Consider the following 18,669-nt stretch of genomic DNA (forward strand, 5'->3'; position numbering starts at 1 on the left):
AATCCAAGGAAATTGGTCCTTCAGATTGACTTTTATCATAACCGTAAGCACAAAAGACTGTTGCGACTGGTCACTTGCAGCTGAAACTGTTGTTTAGCTAAGTACTGTTTAGGTCAATGGAATCTCAACTAAGTCAAACAATGTATAGAGCTGAGTCTGATCTAATGCAATGTCCATAGTACCAGCTATCCTCTGGTTCCATCCTCCAAACCCTTCAAACTTGACACGTTTTATCCCACCAGTTGTAAAGATCATTTTTTAACCCATCCATAGTTTTATGGTGTGTAACAAACATTACAGCCCCACACAGCCATGAGTGTGACTAATATGGACTGTTTGTCTTGTTAAAGATGCAGAGCTCTTTCACCTCTATGGCTAAAGTAGTTTAACAGTTTAATTTTAGGGATTATTAACTCACTATAATGGATTGGATTTGGGTTTCCCTTTTTAACTATCTTCCCTGAGACTGTGGCAAAAGGGATAGGTACATCAGACTCTCAGTGAACGCAAGCCAAAAGGCTGTTTGAAGCTTTCATATAATGAGAATGCTCTTTCTTGTCTTTTCTAGTTCTGTGGACTTATCCATATTAAAGTGGGAACTGATCAGTGGCATTGATCCACCTTTATCAGTCCTTACTGTCTATAAGGTTGTCTTTTAGAGTAATGAGCCTGTCTACAGTTGTTGGGATAAGAGACCTTGGGGAGTGATCAATAGGAAAGTTATTGCTAATTGTTTTAACTCTTAAACTCCTTGATGAACTACATTTCCATGTTTCCCCCAAACCATTAAACTATATTAAACTCCCTCTCGAGTTGCCCTTATGGTTGTCATCTTGCTGTTTTTTGTCTTTTCTTTGTGGTGGCTGTAAAAGATTAAAAGCTCGTCTGTCGGTTGATTTATAGGGGAAAAAAAATCCACATTGCTCCTCCAGATTCCGATTTTCTAACAATTTGTTATAATCTTCCTCAGGGAGGATGTTCCACTGAAGAGACGTCTTGACATCCCACAGTATCCACAGCCCTTTTATCAGCCTGTTGTATGAGCCAGTAGAGGGAGTCCAAGGCTTAAAACCTGTTTCTACCGTTTGGTGAGTCAGGCAAATGTTCTATGTCTTGTTTGAGGGTCCCAGTTTAAGTCTGTGTTTTGTGAGAACATTAATCTTCAACTGATCACTAACAAAATCTTTTCCATACCCTTGTGATGAGTCAAAACAATTATTAATATTATAAAAATGCATGAATGAATCCATGCCAATGAGACAACTCACTAGTTTTTTTTCTCTTAATAAGTAATGGAAAGGGTTTTGTAAATACGAATGCTGGAAATATCAGTCCAAGTTGAACTTGGGACCAGTGCCTTCTCTTTCCTATAGCATACTTCAGAAGCCACTCTGTTGCGTGCGAGCCTCCTAATGCTCCACAGATCAGGTTATTTTTGATAACAGCTAGCCATTTAAAATTTAGAGAATAAGAGGTTTTAGCTATGCATTATTCATACTTTCTGTAGGGCCTCAAAAACTGAAGCTTTCTACAAACTCTCTTTTCTCTGTACATTATGTCTCTGTCTCTCTTTCTTTCTGTCTCTCATTAGAGACATGACCTTTAATTTACTGTTAATTTACTGCCAATTTAATACCTCTTTTTTGAAATCTTGCAAGTCTCTATCAATCTATCTAAATGATATGCCCAAAAGTATGAGGACATCTGAACATTAGACCCCTATGTGGCATTTCATTATTTTATTATTATTCAAAAACATGGGCATCAGTACTTATGACCATATCTGTCTGTGTATCCATCTACTTTGTTGCATTCATGTTGCAGCATCTTTTAGTGGGTTAAAATGTTTGCATCAAGTTGCTTAACCATGCTTGCACTTGCTCAAAGCTAGGTGGGCGAGGAAGAGAGAAAGACTGTGTGATTGAAAACATACATATAAGGTGATAGATTTAGAGACAGAAGATAAATATAAAAACGAAGGAGCAAGATAGAAAGAGCATGGTGGGGGATACAAAGAGAGAGAGGGATTTCACTTTCTATCTACTGTATATCTCTCTCTCTCTCTCTCCCTCCATCTTGTTAGGCAGAGGGAGAGAGAGGGATAGTGTTTGCCCTTGCAGGTTGTAATGAAGCTGTGGAAGGATAGATGACTCACTTTAACACAAGCAGAAGAGAAATACACACTCAAAAATCACTCAGGTGTGTGTGTGTGTGTGTGTGGGTGCATCTGTATTAGGGCCTTTGTGTTTGTGGTAGTGATGGTAGGAGTGTGTGTGTGACAATAGAGACTGATGCTGATTATATAGGAGACTGGACGGAGTGATAAAGATATCATTAGATAGACATACTGCGATAGAAAGGGTTTGTGTTTTGCTTTTAACATGTGCACATGTACCCATGTGTGTTTGTGCACACACTAGTGCCTGTTCATGTGCATTTGCACTTATGAACAAATAAATGTGTGCCGATATAATACACGTCAAGTGCACTCGTCTGTGTATATGTTCAGCCACACATTATGTATGCATGTTATTGTACAAGTACCTATTTAAGCGTGCGCGCCTGTGTGTTTGTGTGTGTGTGTGTGTGTGTGTGTGTGTGTGTGAGTGTGTGTGTGAGTGTGTGTGTGTGTGTGTGTGTGTGTGTGTGTGTGTGTGTGTGGGGGGGTCTGTGTGTGGGTGGGTGTTTGAGAGAGTGTGTCATCATGGAAAGACCGATAGAGGCGTCATTGCGCTGTTCGAGGGCTTGGCTCCACGTCAGCACTTCGACAGTTCAGCCAAGGACTCCTGTGCATACTGTCCATCCATCTCCACATGTCTGAGAGAGGGAAAGGTTGAGAGGGGGAGAGAAAGAGAGGGGGATGTACTGTACTGAGACTGGAAAAAGGGTTGATGAAGGAGTGAATGATACCAAAATTCCTAACATCAAAGACCCTGGAAAAGATCTGCCTGTACTGCTGCTAGAAGAGCTACACCCTCATATCATAAGATCATGGTCCACTCTAGCGTTCTAGCATGGGTTCTGGGTAATGCACCATGCTGCATTACCCAGGGTACCCATTACCCTGCATTACTGGACTCTTAGCTCATCTTTCCCTATGGAAAAATGAGCTCTACTCATCCACAGGCCTTCACTTCTCTTGGCTTTGTCATAGTGGAAAAACCTTCCCATGATAGTTAGAGCTACAGAGTAGCTCCCATTTTTCTGATACATCTGAAAGCTTCTTATTTAAAGGACCCCTCAGGTTCCCTTCCTCGCTGAATCATGCTGCACTCTGGAAGCCCTTCTGTCATGTTTAAAAAAGTGACATTTTCTCCTTATCTATGTTTCTGTGCCTATTTTTTTCTTAGTATTAATGGTTATTATTGTAGGAACATAGGAATGTTGTTACATCTACTATGAGCATGCTGTGGCTCTGATTCTTGGGATTTTTATTGATATATAATTTGATGGAGACCAGTTTTAGTTAATAGTGTCTGCCTGGAGTGTTAAAGTGTAATTGTTTTTTCTCCCAGACAACATCTGACATTTTTTTTCATGTTGAGAATTAGATACTAAAAAAATTATATCATAACCAAATACCTGATTTTTATCAGTTTAGAAATGATTGAAAGTTCTCTTTTTGCTTACTTTGAGAGGTATGATATTATAGAATTTTTTGTGACTGAGGACAGCTTTTTTGTTCCGTCCAACCAGATTATTAAGGGCAACTCCCCCATTTACATCAGAGCTGTTTCTGCTTTCTCGTCAGCTTCAGCAGTTTGGCGTTTATTGGATCTGGACAAACATATTGCAAAAATTCCTTTAACAGCACTTTAGGAAAACAGATCTTAGTCAAACGCAAGGTTTGCTTGTCATCATCATCATAATTTCCCTTGATGAAATATATTTTTAAAAATTTATATTATGTTTAAAACATTATGGTGAATTATGGCGCATAAAAGTTGACTTATACTGTAGTGCACCCCAACTGGCTGTCTCATTTTTTCTGATGGCCTCTCTATGTTTACTTTTTCATTAAATACTTACTTCCATTTCATCATATGATGGTGGATATGTGCTTGGGCCAGAGCAAGGTCTTATATGTATATATCCCAAATGTATCCTACCTTCAAACTCTCACTGTCATCCAGGGTCCCATTTGATGGTAAATACCTGTGTCCCATTGGCAGTGAGCACATGCTTCATGTTGACAATGTTGTCAGTTTGAGTATGAATCACACCCTGTCAGATGTCACATCTGCTCTAAATCCCTGACTGTCTTCCCCCTGTCATTCAGTCTTGCACTTTTTAGGAAAAAAAAGAAAAAATATTGAACTTAAAATCAAAGATAATTATATCATGTAGAAGGTTACAATCAGAGCAATTTAACACTGTTGTGATATGCATTTGAGATATGGAAGCAGCAGGCAGAGTTTAATGCCACCTAAAATAGTTTGACTTGCTTCAGATTATTAAAGGGCACAAGTGGGAGTTGCATAGAGAGAATAAGCTGGGAGGGACAAGACAGTTTGTTTTTTATCTGTGCATGTCTTAGTGTATGTGAAACAGACCATGTTTAACATTTGGCCCAGGGAAATGTCATTCACCACTCACTGTTTGAGTAGTGATGTAGAAGGGAAATGATTTGTATGGAACTGAATAGGAAGCATTTTAGCTGTTTCATTTGTAGCCTCAGTGTTTCCCCTACTGTGAAATAGGTGAGTGTGGTGTCCTCACCTAAAAGAATTTCATTAGATCTTGTTTTCCCTGGAGGGACTTTAAAACCTGAATGCTATTTGAATGCGGGACCATATAGAAAAAAACGAATGAGGTTTACTGAGGATGTTTTTTGGTGTAAAAAGCCCAGCACAATGAGAAGGAATGAGAAAATGTTCATGACTGCTTCATGGGGTTGCTTTTGGCCATGGTACAGCAAAGTGACTGTGACAGATTTAGATTAACTTTCACATATACATGCAGAGATAGGGAAGGCCTTGTATTGCTGATTATTTAAAAAAAAAAATCAGGTGAAATTTCTGACCAAAATCTTCATATATAATGACATCTAATCACCATATTGTAATTTTGTGATATTGTGAGTGGTTACTGTGAACTTTTTAGACAGTTGCCTATTTACTCATCCATCAAATACTGAATAATATTAGTATTAATTCTGAGTCATGTTTCTGGCAATCTGTTGGATATAAATCCCATATTCACTCTCCCTACTAACCCCTGAAATATGTGGCTCTTTAGCTCCATCTAATTTTTTTCAACAAAAATGACCATACTGATATTTTTTTCCATTGAAATATACAAAAAACTACCAAAAAGTATCTCATAATAAATGTGTTGTGACAACAGCATTGATATCATTTGGATTTTATAGAACCAGTATGCAAGGCGGCTTTGTGTTGCGTGGCAGCATTAGTCATTTACTCTTTGCTATTGTTAATGAGTGAATAATATTCCTCTCACACACACAAAACCTGGAAACATGTCAGTATGCTGATCTGTTGGAGGTGACACTTTTTACGTTCGTTAATTCAGACTCACGCATTTTCAGTGGGATGTCACATTAGATGTCATGACGTCTTCCAAACCAGACATGAAACTCCAAACTTTTTCCATCCATCTGCTGTATTTTGACACTTAACACAAAAACAGTGCCCCTTATGGTAAATAAATATATGTGAACATGAATATACCGTGAGTGAACAGATGAATTAAACTAGACGGCTGAGAAAACCTTCTTTTCCTCAACGTGGCAAGTATGAGGTGATGAAAAACAGACTGAAATTCAAAATGTCAAAATATACTTTTGAAGTTTCAAGAAGTTTCAGGATACTTGGGGAGAAAAACACCTTAAATCAATGTCATGTGCATTTACCTTAGCTCATATTCACTATCTAGTTGATCAGTTTAATTTCAATATAATTATATTTAGTGATGTTTGAACAAATGGAAGACAGTGTTTATTTTTAATATAGGGTTAGTATAAATTAATGTACCATTTAAAGTTCATTTAAGACTTTGATATAGTGCTGAACATTTGCCCCAGAGCTACAAATCAACTTATGAGGGAACAAACAACACTCCAATCAACTTCTCAACGCCATATAATTGTCACTGAAAAATCAGCACTCATTAGCACTGCAAAATTCTACACAAGATGCTAATTTGTTAGTTTGTGAAATCAGTATTAAAACTCTGATTATTTAAAGCCTCTAATTTCCTGAAATCCTGCAGTTTAAGGCTAAGTGCTCAAAATGTGAGGCTGTGATGCTCATGTTAACTTCAACCTTTGTCCAAGTATAGATAATCTCCCCGCCTTTATCTCAACACACTCCGTTCTTCTGTGACTTTAAAATAGGATAGTGATACAACTGTCTCACCTTAGAGGGTGCCCAAGGGTAAACTGTTGGAAATAGGAAAGGTGGGGAACGATGGAGATTTGAAGGGTTACAAGAAGAGAGACAAGATGTCCTTTAGTCACGGGGTTATGAAGCATTTTATCACAGCTCTCCTCTGAGTCTGCAGCTCCTCTGACATTATCAATCTCACACTTTGTGAAAGAAAAAGTCTGTGAAAAAACTGCAACACTGCAGTCTTCAAACAAACGCCTCAAACATTTGTACATTCCAAGCATTTTGTAACCAAATGTCTTTGTATGCAAATCTGGGATCAGTTCTATTTTGATGAAAGAAAATGTACAAGGTCAGTCTGGCGGTCTGCTGTTGTTTACATTGTGTTCTAGTTTTTAACAGCTTCATAATCAAAGGCTTTTCTCTCAGCATTGTGTTGAACTCTGAGCTGTGATGGAGGAATAAATTTAAGTGCTTAGATTTAAGCATACAATTACGATTCATCTCCTGCTCATTATTTCACACACATACACGCATGCACATGCACACACTGCTGTATAGACATAGAGTATCAATGCAGATGGACATGTACAGTATGCATATGCACTAACACGAATGTATGTAGCCAGACACAGTTTTTAAGGCATGCCTGTCTTGTCCTTAAAGGACCTCGAAGCATATCGCTCACAATATTTCTGGTGTAATTCACCCCAATTCAATAATTTCTCCACACTCAGCTCTTTTGTAAATATACACTTTGCCTGCAGACTCAAATTAATTAAACTACATCTTTGTTTGTTGTTCACCCCTTGCTGGCTGCTGATAAATCACATCACCATCCAGTGGTCTCCACTGATGCAGTTGAGGAGGTAGATGTACTGTGACCCTCCTGTTATCCTTACAGTGAGTTCGTGATCATGGACCTTGCATGAGTCACAGTTAAAAAGAAAAGGCCCTATTTATCTCAAACTGCCTGTTATGCAGCCCCTCAGTTGAGCCTCTGACTGAAAAGGGCAATATTAGCTCAGGCCTTCTTAAGAGGCCTCCTTAAAAGCCCACTTTCTTCTGATTGGTTGAACATCTGGAAACCTGCCCAGGTGCTGCGCACTAAGCGCTTGTAATCACGGCCTCATCCTCTTACCGGTATGGACGTTCTGAAAGCAAACTGTAAAACTAAATAACGAATAACTAAAACTAAGTAACTGAACATAATTGATTGGAAATAGCAAATTCTCAAATCCAACTGTACATGTTTGAGCCCAAATCCAATCCGGAATATGAGAGTGGACAGCACAAACATCCGCAGCAACAAAGATTACAGCAGGATGTCTCTGTTTGGTAAATATTACGCCCATTACCTGCTTAATTTGTGACATAACGGTGGGCTTAGTCTTTCAGTCACAATCTGTATGTAAAAAATGTTCTATATATGTCCCTCTTAATAGTTGTACATGTTGGAAAAGGCTGAGCTTTTGTCTCACAGGGATTACTTTTACATACGTTTACCTCATTATTTGAAACTTTGGTCACATTTAATATGGACAGCTGACATTGTACCATTATATGTATAATGTAGAAAATAAGGAAAAGCATAATAGGTCCCTTCTAACTTATAGGGTATGGGACAGCTTCATCCTCCCTTATGAGTCCATAATGTTGGCACAGTTCAAGTACTTATTGGTGCTTATGTAACGGTGGACACATGAGGGTTCAGGGTGTTACTATGAATCTGTCTCCATTTGTTCATGCATTAGAAGTAACAGGCCACACCTCTGAAAATATCCGGTCTGATGCAAATGAAACTTGGGTAGGGCTCCAGCTAACTATTATTTTAATTATCAATTAATCTGCCAATTATTTTCTTGATTCGTTGTTTGGTTAAAATATCCGAAAATAATGAAAAACACCCATTAGATTTTCAAGTTGAGCTCAAGTTGACAGCCTTTCACCCAAACACATTAAATTTACAATGCTACACACAGAGAAAAGTAAGAAAGTTTGGCATTCTTAGCCAAGCTATGGTTGTAGTCTTAAGACGGCAATGTTGGTTGACTGGTTACTTGGTCCACCACTTTGGTACAGACTGAGATATCTCAACTACTGAAGGGATTGCCATAAAAGTTTGTAAAGACATTTGTGATTCCCAGACAATGAGTCCTATTGACTCTGGAGATCCCCTGACATTTCTTCTAGCATGTGGTATTGAATGAAATGTTTTGATGTCTATTGGATGGATTACCATGGAATTTGGTTCATAAGGTCATGTCCTCCTCAGGATGAATTCTTATGATCAGTTATTCCCTGACTTTTCATCTAGCGCCATCATCAGATCAAAATTTTGGTTGGTCCTAAACTTTGGTTTATGACCAAATATTTGCAAAACTCAAGACATTCCCATCAGCCACAGCTCCATTTTGTGGTTAGTGCTAATTAGAAAGTCTTAGCATGTTAGCAACTAAATGAAGATGGGGAACATGGTTTGTTGTTCACATTGTTTCAACTCTAAACTTGGGTTTAATGATAATTTTTGCCATTGATATCCACTATACTATAATAGCCAGTCAAGTGAAGCATTTTTGACACAGAGGAATGTGAACTTATCATTCAGATGCGTTTTAGTCCATGACTGTTACTTGTTTTATAATAATGAATAGTATCGTAAAGTATCGTTACACTATATATAATGTATATAAATTGTTAACCATTATGATAAATTTACTCATATTCAACAAACCCACATCAACAAATAAAAGTCTAGCATTTAATTGCTACTTGCTACTAGTCTTAGATTACTAAGAGGTAGGAAAATGCAGAAATGGTACTGTAAATGTAAACAGTTGGGAATATAAGCTCTACAAGGAATAGTAAATACATCATATAATATATTGTTAGTTTTCTACACTATTAACAGCATATAATGTATTTCCATACTTATCTATGTTGGCATCAACAAATACATCAAGTTGACGCATGTGATGATGCTGCTGTGTTTGTGTAAATGAAGGCAGAAGATGGTGTTTATTTGGAGCTGCTTAATTAGCAGCAACAGTAATGAAGCCACATGGGACACAGTGTTGGTATCTGGACGGCCAGGATAGGATGATTATTTAGACTGGATTTGTCCGAGAGGCTGCTCTTTCTACTCGCTACACAAACACAGACGGAATACACACAACACACAGACAAACTAGACAATGTCTCTTGATCTGCTGCCAAAGGAGGTGTGTGCACGAAAACTTCTATGTGTGTGTTTTATGCGCGTTTGTGTGTTTATCCCTTTGTATTGAAATGCATATCTGTGATTGCATGTGTGTGTGTGTGCGCGCGTGCAGTCTGGCTATGTGAAGTAGTGCTACCAGGGAACAGCAGGGATTATTTGTAATTTCTTTATGAAGGGTGAGTTGATTGTAGAGATTTTATTGCTAACTGCTTGAAATCTGCAGGAATTTCATTCCTTGCCAACTTTCATTCCCTTAAATGTCCAATTGAATGTTAACCGACTGGGATTTACATAACCCCTATTACAGTAAAATATAAACTGAGCAAAGATAAATTTGATGATTCATAGAAATTTGCTGGTAACAAAGAAGAACTTTGCTATATAACACTGTATAAGACCTGAATAATTTCAGTTGGCCCTGGACAGGAAGTTAACTTATTAACAGCAGCATCTGACTCTGTGTCCATGTAAGTGGTCATGATAATGAGGGTTGTTAAATTTGAATCCACATATTTATTGCCTTAAATTTAATGTGAACAACGAGACAGTGCATAGCTATATTTGTAGCTGTCATTGTATGGTAAATGTAATGAAACCATCTTCTGTATGTTTCTTGAAATATTTACTTTTGAAATTGAACTACATTTTCTTTATTGTTTTAAATGGACAGTGATTTGGGGGTAAACCTTTGCCCTCCACTGTTTATTTGTGTCTTTTGTTTTACTCTGAATATCTATGTCAATATGTTGTTTTGGAATGACACTGAAATATGTAAACTGGAGTCTGGTTCACTATTCAGCACTGGTTATCACTGAAACAAAACATAAATCAGGCACCACCTTTTCAAAGCTTTTCAAACCTACAGGGCAGAATGAATGAAGTCACTGAATGAATGTTGTCCTGTTGGAGTTGAGCTCCTCAGTCTGCAGCATATTCAGGCTTTGCACATGTGTAATCTGCTTTAGTCATCCTGTTTTTGTTTTTGTTTTTTTGCACCTGCCACACATACAGAGAAAACATACTGGGAGGAGTTGTTCAGTCTGTGTGGATGTGTCTTTTTGTACGTTTTTCAACTACCTGTGTGTGTGTTTGTGTGTGTCTGCAAGCACATATGCTTGTCTGTGTGTGTTTGGTGTCCCAGAGAAAATGCCAATTTCAGCATTTCAACTGATGCAGGCTGACAGTGAAGGAACAGAAAACTGCAATGAGACTGACAACGCACACTTTCTCCTTCCTCCTCTACCCTGTACTTTTCTCCTCCTCTACTCCATTTTCTTCTTGTCTCCTCTTCCACCTCCTCCTGTCCCTTCCCATTATTGCCTCTCATTTCTACCCTTTCTCTAACCCCTCCCTTCTTTGCCTTTTGCCTTTTCTCTCTCTTCCTCCTTGTCACCCATAGATTACCTATGTTATCACCTTATCCTTATTACTGTGTCTTTTTCGCTGATATAATATTGATGGAACCAACAAAGGAACCAGCATTAATGCTACCTTAGTGGAGAGTCCCTAAATATCTAAGGACCCAGGGGTTCTGAGTCTACATTCATGACACCAACCTTGTCTTTGGGTTCCAAAACAGTTTATCATTTAAACAAATTAAAGGGGCTTCACATACCGTAGCTGTTTCTGTCTCCCTCAGATGTCTCTTTGTACACTTGGACATTTTTTTATACCCACTTGTATAGCACTGAGGCATAGAGGTTATCGATTTCTTAACTTCTGTAAAAACCCTTTCAAGTTAAAGTACCAATTTTGCTAGCAAATACTTGGTTGCAGATGTTTGTGTGTCTGTGTGTGTGTGTGTGTGTGTGTTGTTTAGTTCCTCACTCCAAAATTGTAATCTAAGATCATTTAAGTTGTAATAACTAATATACAAGAGTTTTCGGCATTTTTTCTTAATTGAAATTCAAGGCAGTGCGGTAACCTGTCTGGCCCGTTGGTAGGTGATATAAAAAGGAAAAAAATAAAAAGCATCTTTAATATATATTACGTACCCTGAATGTGACACTGTTCAACTACAGTCAAATTAAGAGTACTGTTTGATCACCGGCTGCATCTGATCCCCTTTTGTCTATTAAAATATATATAGATATTTTAATACAATACAATGAAGCTCCTATGGTGTGTATCAGACCATGGAGAGCTGAGCATCTTAACTATGGGAATACTTCTGCATCACTTTCCCTTTCTTACTTTCTGTTTATTGCTATCTGTCTATCTAGCTATCATCTATCTGTCCATGTGTTTGTCTGTTGCAAAAAGATTCCAGCAATTTATTTCAGGTCTACGTTGAAAATAATAGCTTGAATAAAACAATTTTCAAGTTCCCTTCAAAGTCTTCAGGTTAACAACAGAGACTCATTGAAGCAGCATCCCAATGCTATAAATCTCTGTCTGCATTGGAACGATGATCCCATGCCACAGTTTATGAAGACGATATCTTAAAATGATTTACAGCCCTCTACAGCACTGCTGTAAAAATCCATGAATCATCAGGGTTTGATTTTTGTTACAGTCAAGCTGCGAGAGAAAAAGTTCCCCTCATTACCTGCGGGTGGAGGTATTGAGCTCTGCATTGCTTCTCCTCACTTTCTCTGTCTCTCCAACCTGAGGAAACTGCGCTACAAGGTTAACATCTGTAGGAGTCAGGAAGAGAGGGATACAAGAGAGGGGAAAAAACAGCATGAGGAGAGGATGGGAAAGTTTAGAATGGGGGAGAGTTTGAGAAAATGAGAGGAGAGAGGGAAAGAGAGAAGAAGAGGATAGAAAGTAAAAAGAGTAAAAGGAGAGGGATTAGTAATGTTTTGTGAGGGTAAGGAAAAATGTAAAATATATAGAAATAGAAAATAGAATCAAAAGAAAATTAATTAAAGCATAGTGGCAATGAAATGGTTGAAAAGAGAGAGAGTGAAGAGAGGGATGGCAGACAGGAAAGGAAAGAGTGATGAGCGAGATGGAAAAAGAGAGAGTTGCTGAAACGAGATCAATGCTTTACTGCAGGGTGCTGAAATGGTGGTGGCAACTGTCTCCCTGAGTTTCCTCCCTAGCTAGACACCCACACAGACACACACACGCACACGTGTACACACAAACCCCCACAGCCCAACCCCAACAGACACATGCTGAAGCCAACGTACACAATCACATGCACACACACACACACATGCACACACATACTTAAAGCTTGAGCAGGAGACTGTATAACTGTTGAGACGACAGGATTAAAGGATGCCCGCTGAACTGTAAAGAATAAATGTAAAGGGTGCTGCCTGTTAAACCTTTAGTCACGCTGACACACTTATTATAGTCAAGAATGCTCAATATGCATTACATACGGTAAATGGGAGGAAAGGCAAAACGTAAGTGTATGAAAGTAGTTTGACAAAAAAAAAAATGTAGCACAGAGTACAAGTCATATGATAACATCTGACCCATCCCCATGAAAACTGAGTAAACTCCTTCTGCTGGTGTAGGACAAGGGATGTGGCTGAAAACTCCAGAAAATTTTCAGTCAATGGACCTTGTGCTAAGAGTAGAACAGACCAGCGTGAATCACATATGGATGGAGTTTAGTGAAAAAATGGAGACAGGATATCAATGTGCAGTTTAAATGTGAGTCCGTATGTGTGAGTTGAGACATTCATATTTATTCCTCATAGGGCTCCGATCTCCCGGTCGACTGGTCGATCGGTTGGTTGATATGCTCTCGTCCGACCAAATTCTCATTGGCCGGACAGTTGCCAGTGTTACTTTCATAAGGAGAAAGCGCTACATCGAAAGACCTCAAAATTTTGAACTCGCCCAACCTAATGGAGACTGAACTGAACTTAACTGAACATTTACGTACGACCTCAATCAACCAAGATTTTCTTTGGTTGTCCATAGCCCTAATTCCCTGGCTTTATTCTCTGGATGAACACACTCACCTTCATATGTTTCCTCTGAATGTTCTCTTCATCACTTGTCTTCCTCTATCACAGCCTCTGCCATTAAGTACACTCATGGTGATGCCCTGGGCAAAGATATGTTTGAAATGCTTTTTTCAATACCTATTACTTTTTACCAGTGTAAATAAAGAATTGGTCCAGTCTGAAACTCACAGTATTTATCAACAGCACTGCAGGACACGTTCACTATCTCCAGTTTGTCAGTTTACAAAGAGTTTAAAAAATCTGAAAAAAACTTATTAGCTGACATTTGTTTGTTTTTTTTCAACATAATTACATGACATAAAAGTAAAAAACAGTTGATAAGTGTTTTTTAACTTTCATGATTAAAGAATTTTGACCAAGATCCTTACTTGGACCGAGACATTTTTCTTTTCAAAAATGAACTTGTCAGTGCTCTCTGGAGAACTAAGTAATCGCGACACTGTTTCCAATTTACCTTAAACAGATCCTTGACTTTTTTGTAGTGCAATTTCATGTTTTAAATAGGCCATCTTGCTGATTTATCAGTGATTAGCTTTAATTACTGTACATACTTGCATACTTACATACAGCACATACTTGAACTGTGTCTATTTCTATGACAATTTCTCACTAAGGCAAAGAGAAATTACATTTCATAAACAGTAAGGCCACTTACAGACCTTAATAACTGATTTTTTTTTTTGTCCTGCAGTCCGTCTGAGTGTTAATCATTATCAATTAAGATTAAATAACTGCATGGTAGCTGCTAAAATCAGAACGAAAAAGTAAATTCTTGCTTTTGGGTTTATGTACTACTGTCTTCTTGACAAAGTTTACAGAACTTCACAGAGATGAACATGCTGGCAATAACAAATCCGCAGAGCAGATCACCTAATCCACATCTGCTGTCAGCGCGGAGACAGTCTAACCCTATTAGTCAGTCAGCCCTGTCAGTTAATTGCAGCACTATACTGTAGCTATGGCTACATTATTGATTGTAAGCCAGACGTTTAGAGTTATCAGAGAACACTGCAGCCTCATAGTCCTTACTGTGCGTCTGAGTTTATAGTGTCTCCTTCTCATTTGTGCTTCGAAAAGGACTGAAAGAGAAACACCGACCCATCCTGTCACAGTTCATGAGCTGGAGAGATGAAGATGAAGCACATACTCCCCTCACTGAGCTGGCTTGTGAAAAAAATGCCCACCTGTTTAGAGAGCACTTTGGCAAGAGTGTCACAGACAATATGTTTTATAATGGTGTGGTCTGACACAAAGTCTACAGTTGTCCCTCTGAGTCAGGGGTGTACTATGCCTCATCGTTTGCAACAAAATGTTCTAAAGCTGCTTCACAGTACTTCCAAGTGCCACAAACCACAGTATAAAGACTCCTGAATTACTGTTTTTCAAGCCAAACTATTGTACAGTCAAACCCAGACCATGTCACAGCCAGAGCTGAGTGACAAACTTACACGAAAGCTGCTGATGTATATACTATCATGAAAACCCTGTTTCTATTTATCTCTCACAAAAGTAAATGCATCAGATTTAGTCACACACACACACACACACACACACACAGGTGTTTTCAGTTATAATGGTCGACTGGACCTCTGCAGAGGTTAAAGGTGGGCAGACCATGACTCCATGTACAAAACGTCTAATTTGTCCCACCATAGCTGGTTCAAAAAAGCTAACAACGAGAGTGAGGGGAGATGTCAACCAAGCACAGTTTGTATACGCCCACAGAGTCCTGAGAAGAGGTCTAATAATCCAGAGTTACTGAAATCACCTCCATGGGTGGACCATGGTTTTGCAGGGCCTTAAATGTTGCTCATCCAAACTGTAATGATGGTTATATCTAACATATCATGTGGTATTATATTATTAACGTTAAAAAATATGGATATAGTTCAGGTTGTACTGTACACCATATCAAGCATACCGTTAGAAAAGAATGATACAGGTATTTGGCACTTTACTGAGGATCCCACTGTAGTTACAGGAAGATTCTTACCTGACCTGAACCAGACCAAAACTATACACAATCATCACCATTTCCAATCTAATTACACAACCATTTTTCAATCCCACTTGTATTCCTAACCTACTGGTTTGACATGCCAGAAGAAAACAGAGCTGCACTTTCTGTAAGCACTGTGATAATCACATTTGATAAAGACACAGATGAAAACACCAGATTGCAAGAAGGCATTCATGATTGCCAGTACTTAATTATAGGCAATTAAAAGCGCACACTTTATATACAAAATTTGTGGGAAATTCACCAAAGGGACAAATGGAGGACTTGACCTGCAACATCACTGAAGCCTTTGGATTTTATCATTTTAGTATCACAGACACAACTGCGTGAAATACTTGCAGCACAAGAGGGAAAGTTTTAGTTTCTTATCATGGTGGAGTTAAGTAATACATTGTTGTTTTCTGTAAGGTTTTCCAAGTACAGGGCATGGCAATGCGTGTTGATGGTCCCTGATGATGACGGATATATCATTAGAGGCAAAGAGAATGAGGACTTTAAACAATACAGGTTTCAGGTTTTCAAGGTTTTTAAAATGATTTGTAACGTAGAAAGCCTTAAAGGCACACAATGAGAAACACTGCATCTAAAGAAATCTATGTTTGCTATACCTTTTATAGGCCATTTTCACGGCCAGCATTTGGAATAATAGTAGGAAAAGCACAGGTGTTACTAATAGTATTAACAGTGGCTGCGTTCTATTCAAGTGTCCCATTAAGCCATGACCATGTGACAGTATGACAGTATCAACAATACCAGGGCGCTGAAGCCGCTAAATCGAATTTAGTCATCGCTAATTTTATAATTTACACTGCTTTTCCTACTGTGACATGTCAAACTGTCTTGTGAAAAAGCCCTATGTGAACGTCACAGGGTATTTAAGTCGTTTGCTACTTAAAGTAAACATTGTCTTTCTGTGGTGCTTCTTTAACAGCATCATTGCTTCATTGAGCTCTCAAGGGTCATTTTGCTTTTGAGCTAATGCTGTGTTTTAATTTGAATACTTATATATTCTTTACTGTGTTGAAATCATTAAACGTGAAAAAATCGGGCGGTGATAACTTCCGAAACCAGTCAGTCGCTGTGGTGTTCGAGGGAGGCCTTGACAGTTCTTACAGCGATTGGCTGACCCAGGTTGAAGCTAAACTACACAAAAGTCATAAAACAAGGCATCAAAGATGTAAGAAATTAAGTAATGTTAAGACCTTCAGAGATAAGATAGACTGATGTCTGTATGATGTATCCTGTCTATGGGCTGAGATCCAACATGTCTTGCAGACTTATTAATGTTTTTGCCTCTGAGGAGCTAGTGAAGCAGTCAGTGTGAATGCTGAAAATACTGTTACAAGACTGATAACAAAAATTCTGGGAAGATTACAGCACTTTAGAAATCATTTTATGTTTAGGAAGGTGGTAAATGGATGTGGGACATGAAATTTACATTTTGAAGGGAGTCTTTAGCACAAAACCAGTCAATTTTGTGTTACAGACTTGTTTCGTACTTATAAAACTGTATCTCTACGCTCTCAAACCTTGACTGGCACACTGATTACAGCTTGACTTTTTCTGTTCACTCAGTAGTTTTGTCATTAATGAACTTCTTTTATCTGTCACCCTGATTTATGAGGAAATGAAAAAACGATAGCTTGCTGTAGCTTGTCTCTTTCCAAAGACACACTAACACAGAAGTGTACTCACTCATATACGCTACATCTCTTAATATCCATCCTTCCTGCGGAATCACAAACAGTTAACTTTTTGATGAAAGAACCACTGCTTCTCGGGGGGAAATGTTTAGACATTACTCTCCCTGTCCTGTGTGTGTGTGTGTGTGTGTGTGTGTGTGTGTGTGTGTGTGTGTGTGTGTGTGTGTGTGTGTGTGTGTGTGTGTGTGTGTGTGTGTGTGTGTGTGTGTGTGTGTGTGTGTGTGTATTTGTGTGTGCTGATTTGTCTCTTGACAGTGAATCGTCAGTCCCTGCTGTGCCTTCTGGCTTGATGAGAACATCAAGGGGCCTTTCTGACTCATGGCTAAGTGTGTGTTTGTTATGTGAATGTGTGTATGTTTTGGTCTGTCTGTATGTGTCAGTACCTGTCAGTCTCTTCTCAGTGGGTGACAATTCATACAAATTCCAGATGCTTTTGTATAAATTAGTTCTTCTTGTTATTTAAAAAGAACTTCTGTGTAAGTGATAATGTAGCCGTGGGTGATTGTAATATTGAGTCATATAGACCATTTATTTCATCTGTATGATTCTTTGACATTCAGGTAGAGTTATATTATTTTCCTGGCTAATAAACAGATTCTGTAATAGTCCATAATGCTGACATTAAAGTGAGAGAATGAGCTGAAAAAGTGGCTAAAAGTAGCAGAGCAGACTGGGCTGTTGATAAAGGGAGCCATCTGATTCAATGTTAATGTAAAAAATATTGCTTAATGCAGCTATAATGATGTTGGCCGCCACAATAAGAGCCTCCATTTTTCACTTTTGTCCTGAGCTGAGCAAGCTGTTGAGCCACTGCATTAGTTTAGAATATGCGTTTCTTCCTCTCCTTCCTCTGTATTTCTTTCATTGTGCTCCTTTATTTTCTCTTTAAAAATAATGGCCCTTGAGAAAGGCTTGCTACTCACCCTAAGACACAAAATATTCCTTTGCAACCTTATCAATTAAAAAAAGGGAAAATAATCTACACCACCTGCAGTTATTTGCTGTCCTGTAATTCCACGCCATTTATCAATACAAGCCTCTCGCAGAGTGAATTTACATAAACCTGTAACAGCACTGCTTTATCATTTAATTGGTCCCTAGTGAGGGAAACACCTTAACATGCAAATAATAGAGAAACTCTGAATTAAAAGCAGAATACACAAGGAAAAAACCTATTGAATTCACAAGTGGTTGTCTGACAACTGTGGTGCTTTAACTTGAAGAGTTTTCAGTTTTCTTCAGGTCAACAGAAATTCACAGCTAATGTTTATTTCTTAAATAAACACTAGTCTTTTCTTAGGATTGGCAGTTGAAAACACTATGTTAAACAGATGCAGTCTCTGATGATTCCATAATTTTACCTTTATCTTGCCAAAGGTGTGAGCTAATTAAATAGGATATTCATAATGATATTGACAATAATAATAATGTAACAAAAGCAATAAAA

General features: G+C 38.3%; 1 long non-coding RNA gene across 3 annotated transcripts in view; it reads left to right on the forward strand.

The window, feature by feature from the left end:
• Positions 1-18,669, forward strand: part of LOC120784327 — a 44,374-nt gene that overhangs the window by 1,503 nt on the left and 24,202 nt on the right. For all 3 annotated transcript variants that reach the window (XR_005706422.1, XR_005706421.1, XR_005706420.1), the window contains exon 2: positions 971-1,088. This is a non-coding gene — a long non-coding RNA (uncharacterized LOC120784327). The remainder of the gene's footprint in view (positions 1-970; positions 1,089-18,669) is intronic.

Source organism: Xiphias gladius, chromosome 22, assembly GCF_016859285.1.
Source record: "Xiphias gladius isolate SHS-SW01 ecotype Sanya breed wild chromosome 22, ASM1685928v1, whole genome shotgun sequence".
NCBI classification, from domain to species: Eukaryota; Metazoa; Chordata; class Actinopteri; order Istiophoriformes; family Xiphiidae; genus Xiphias; species Xiphias gladius.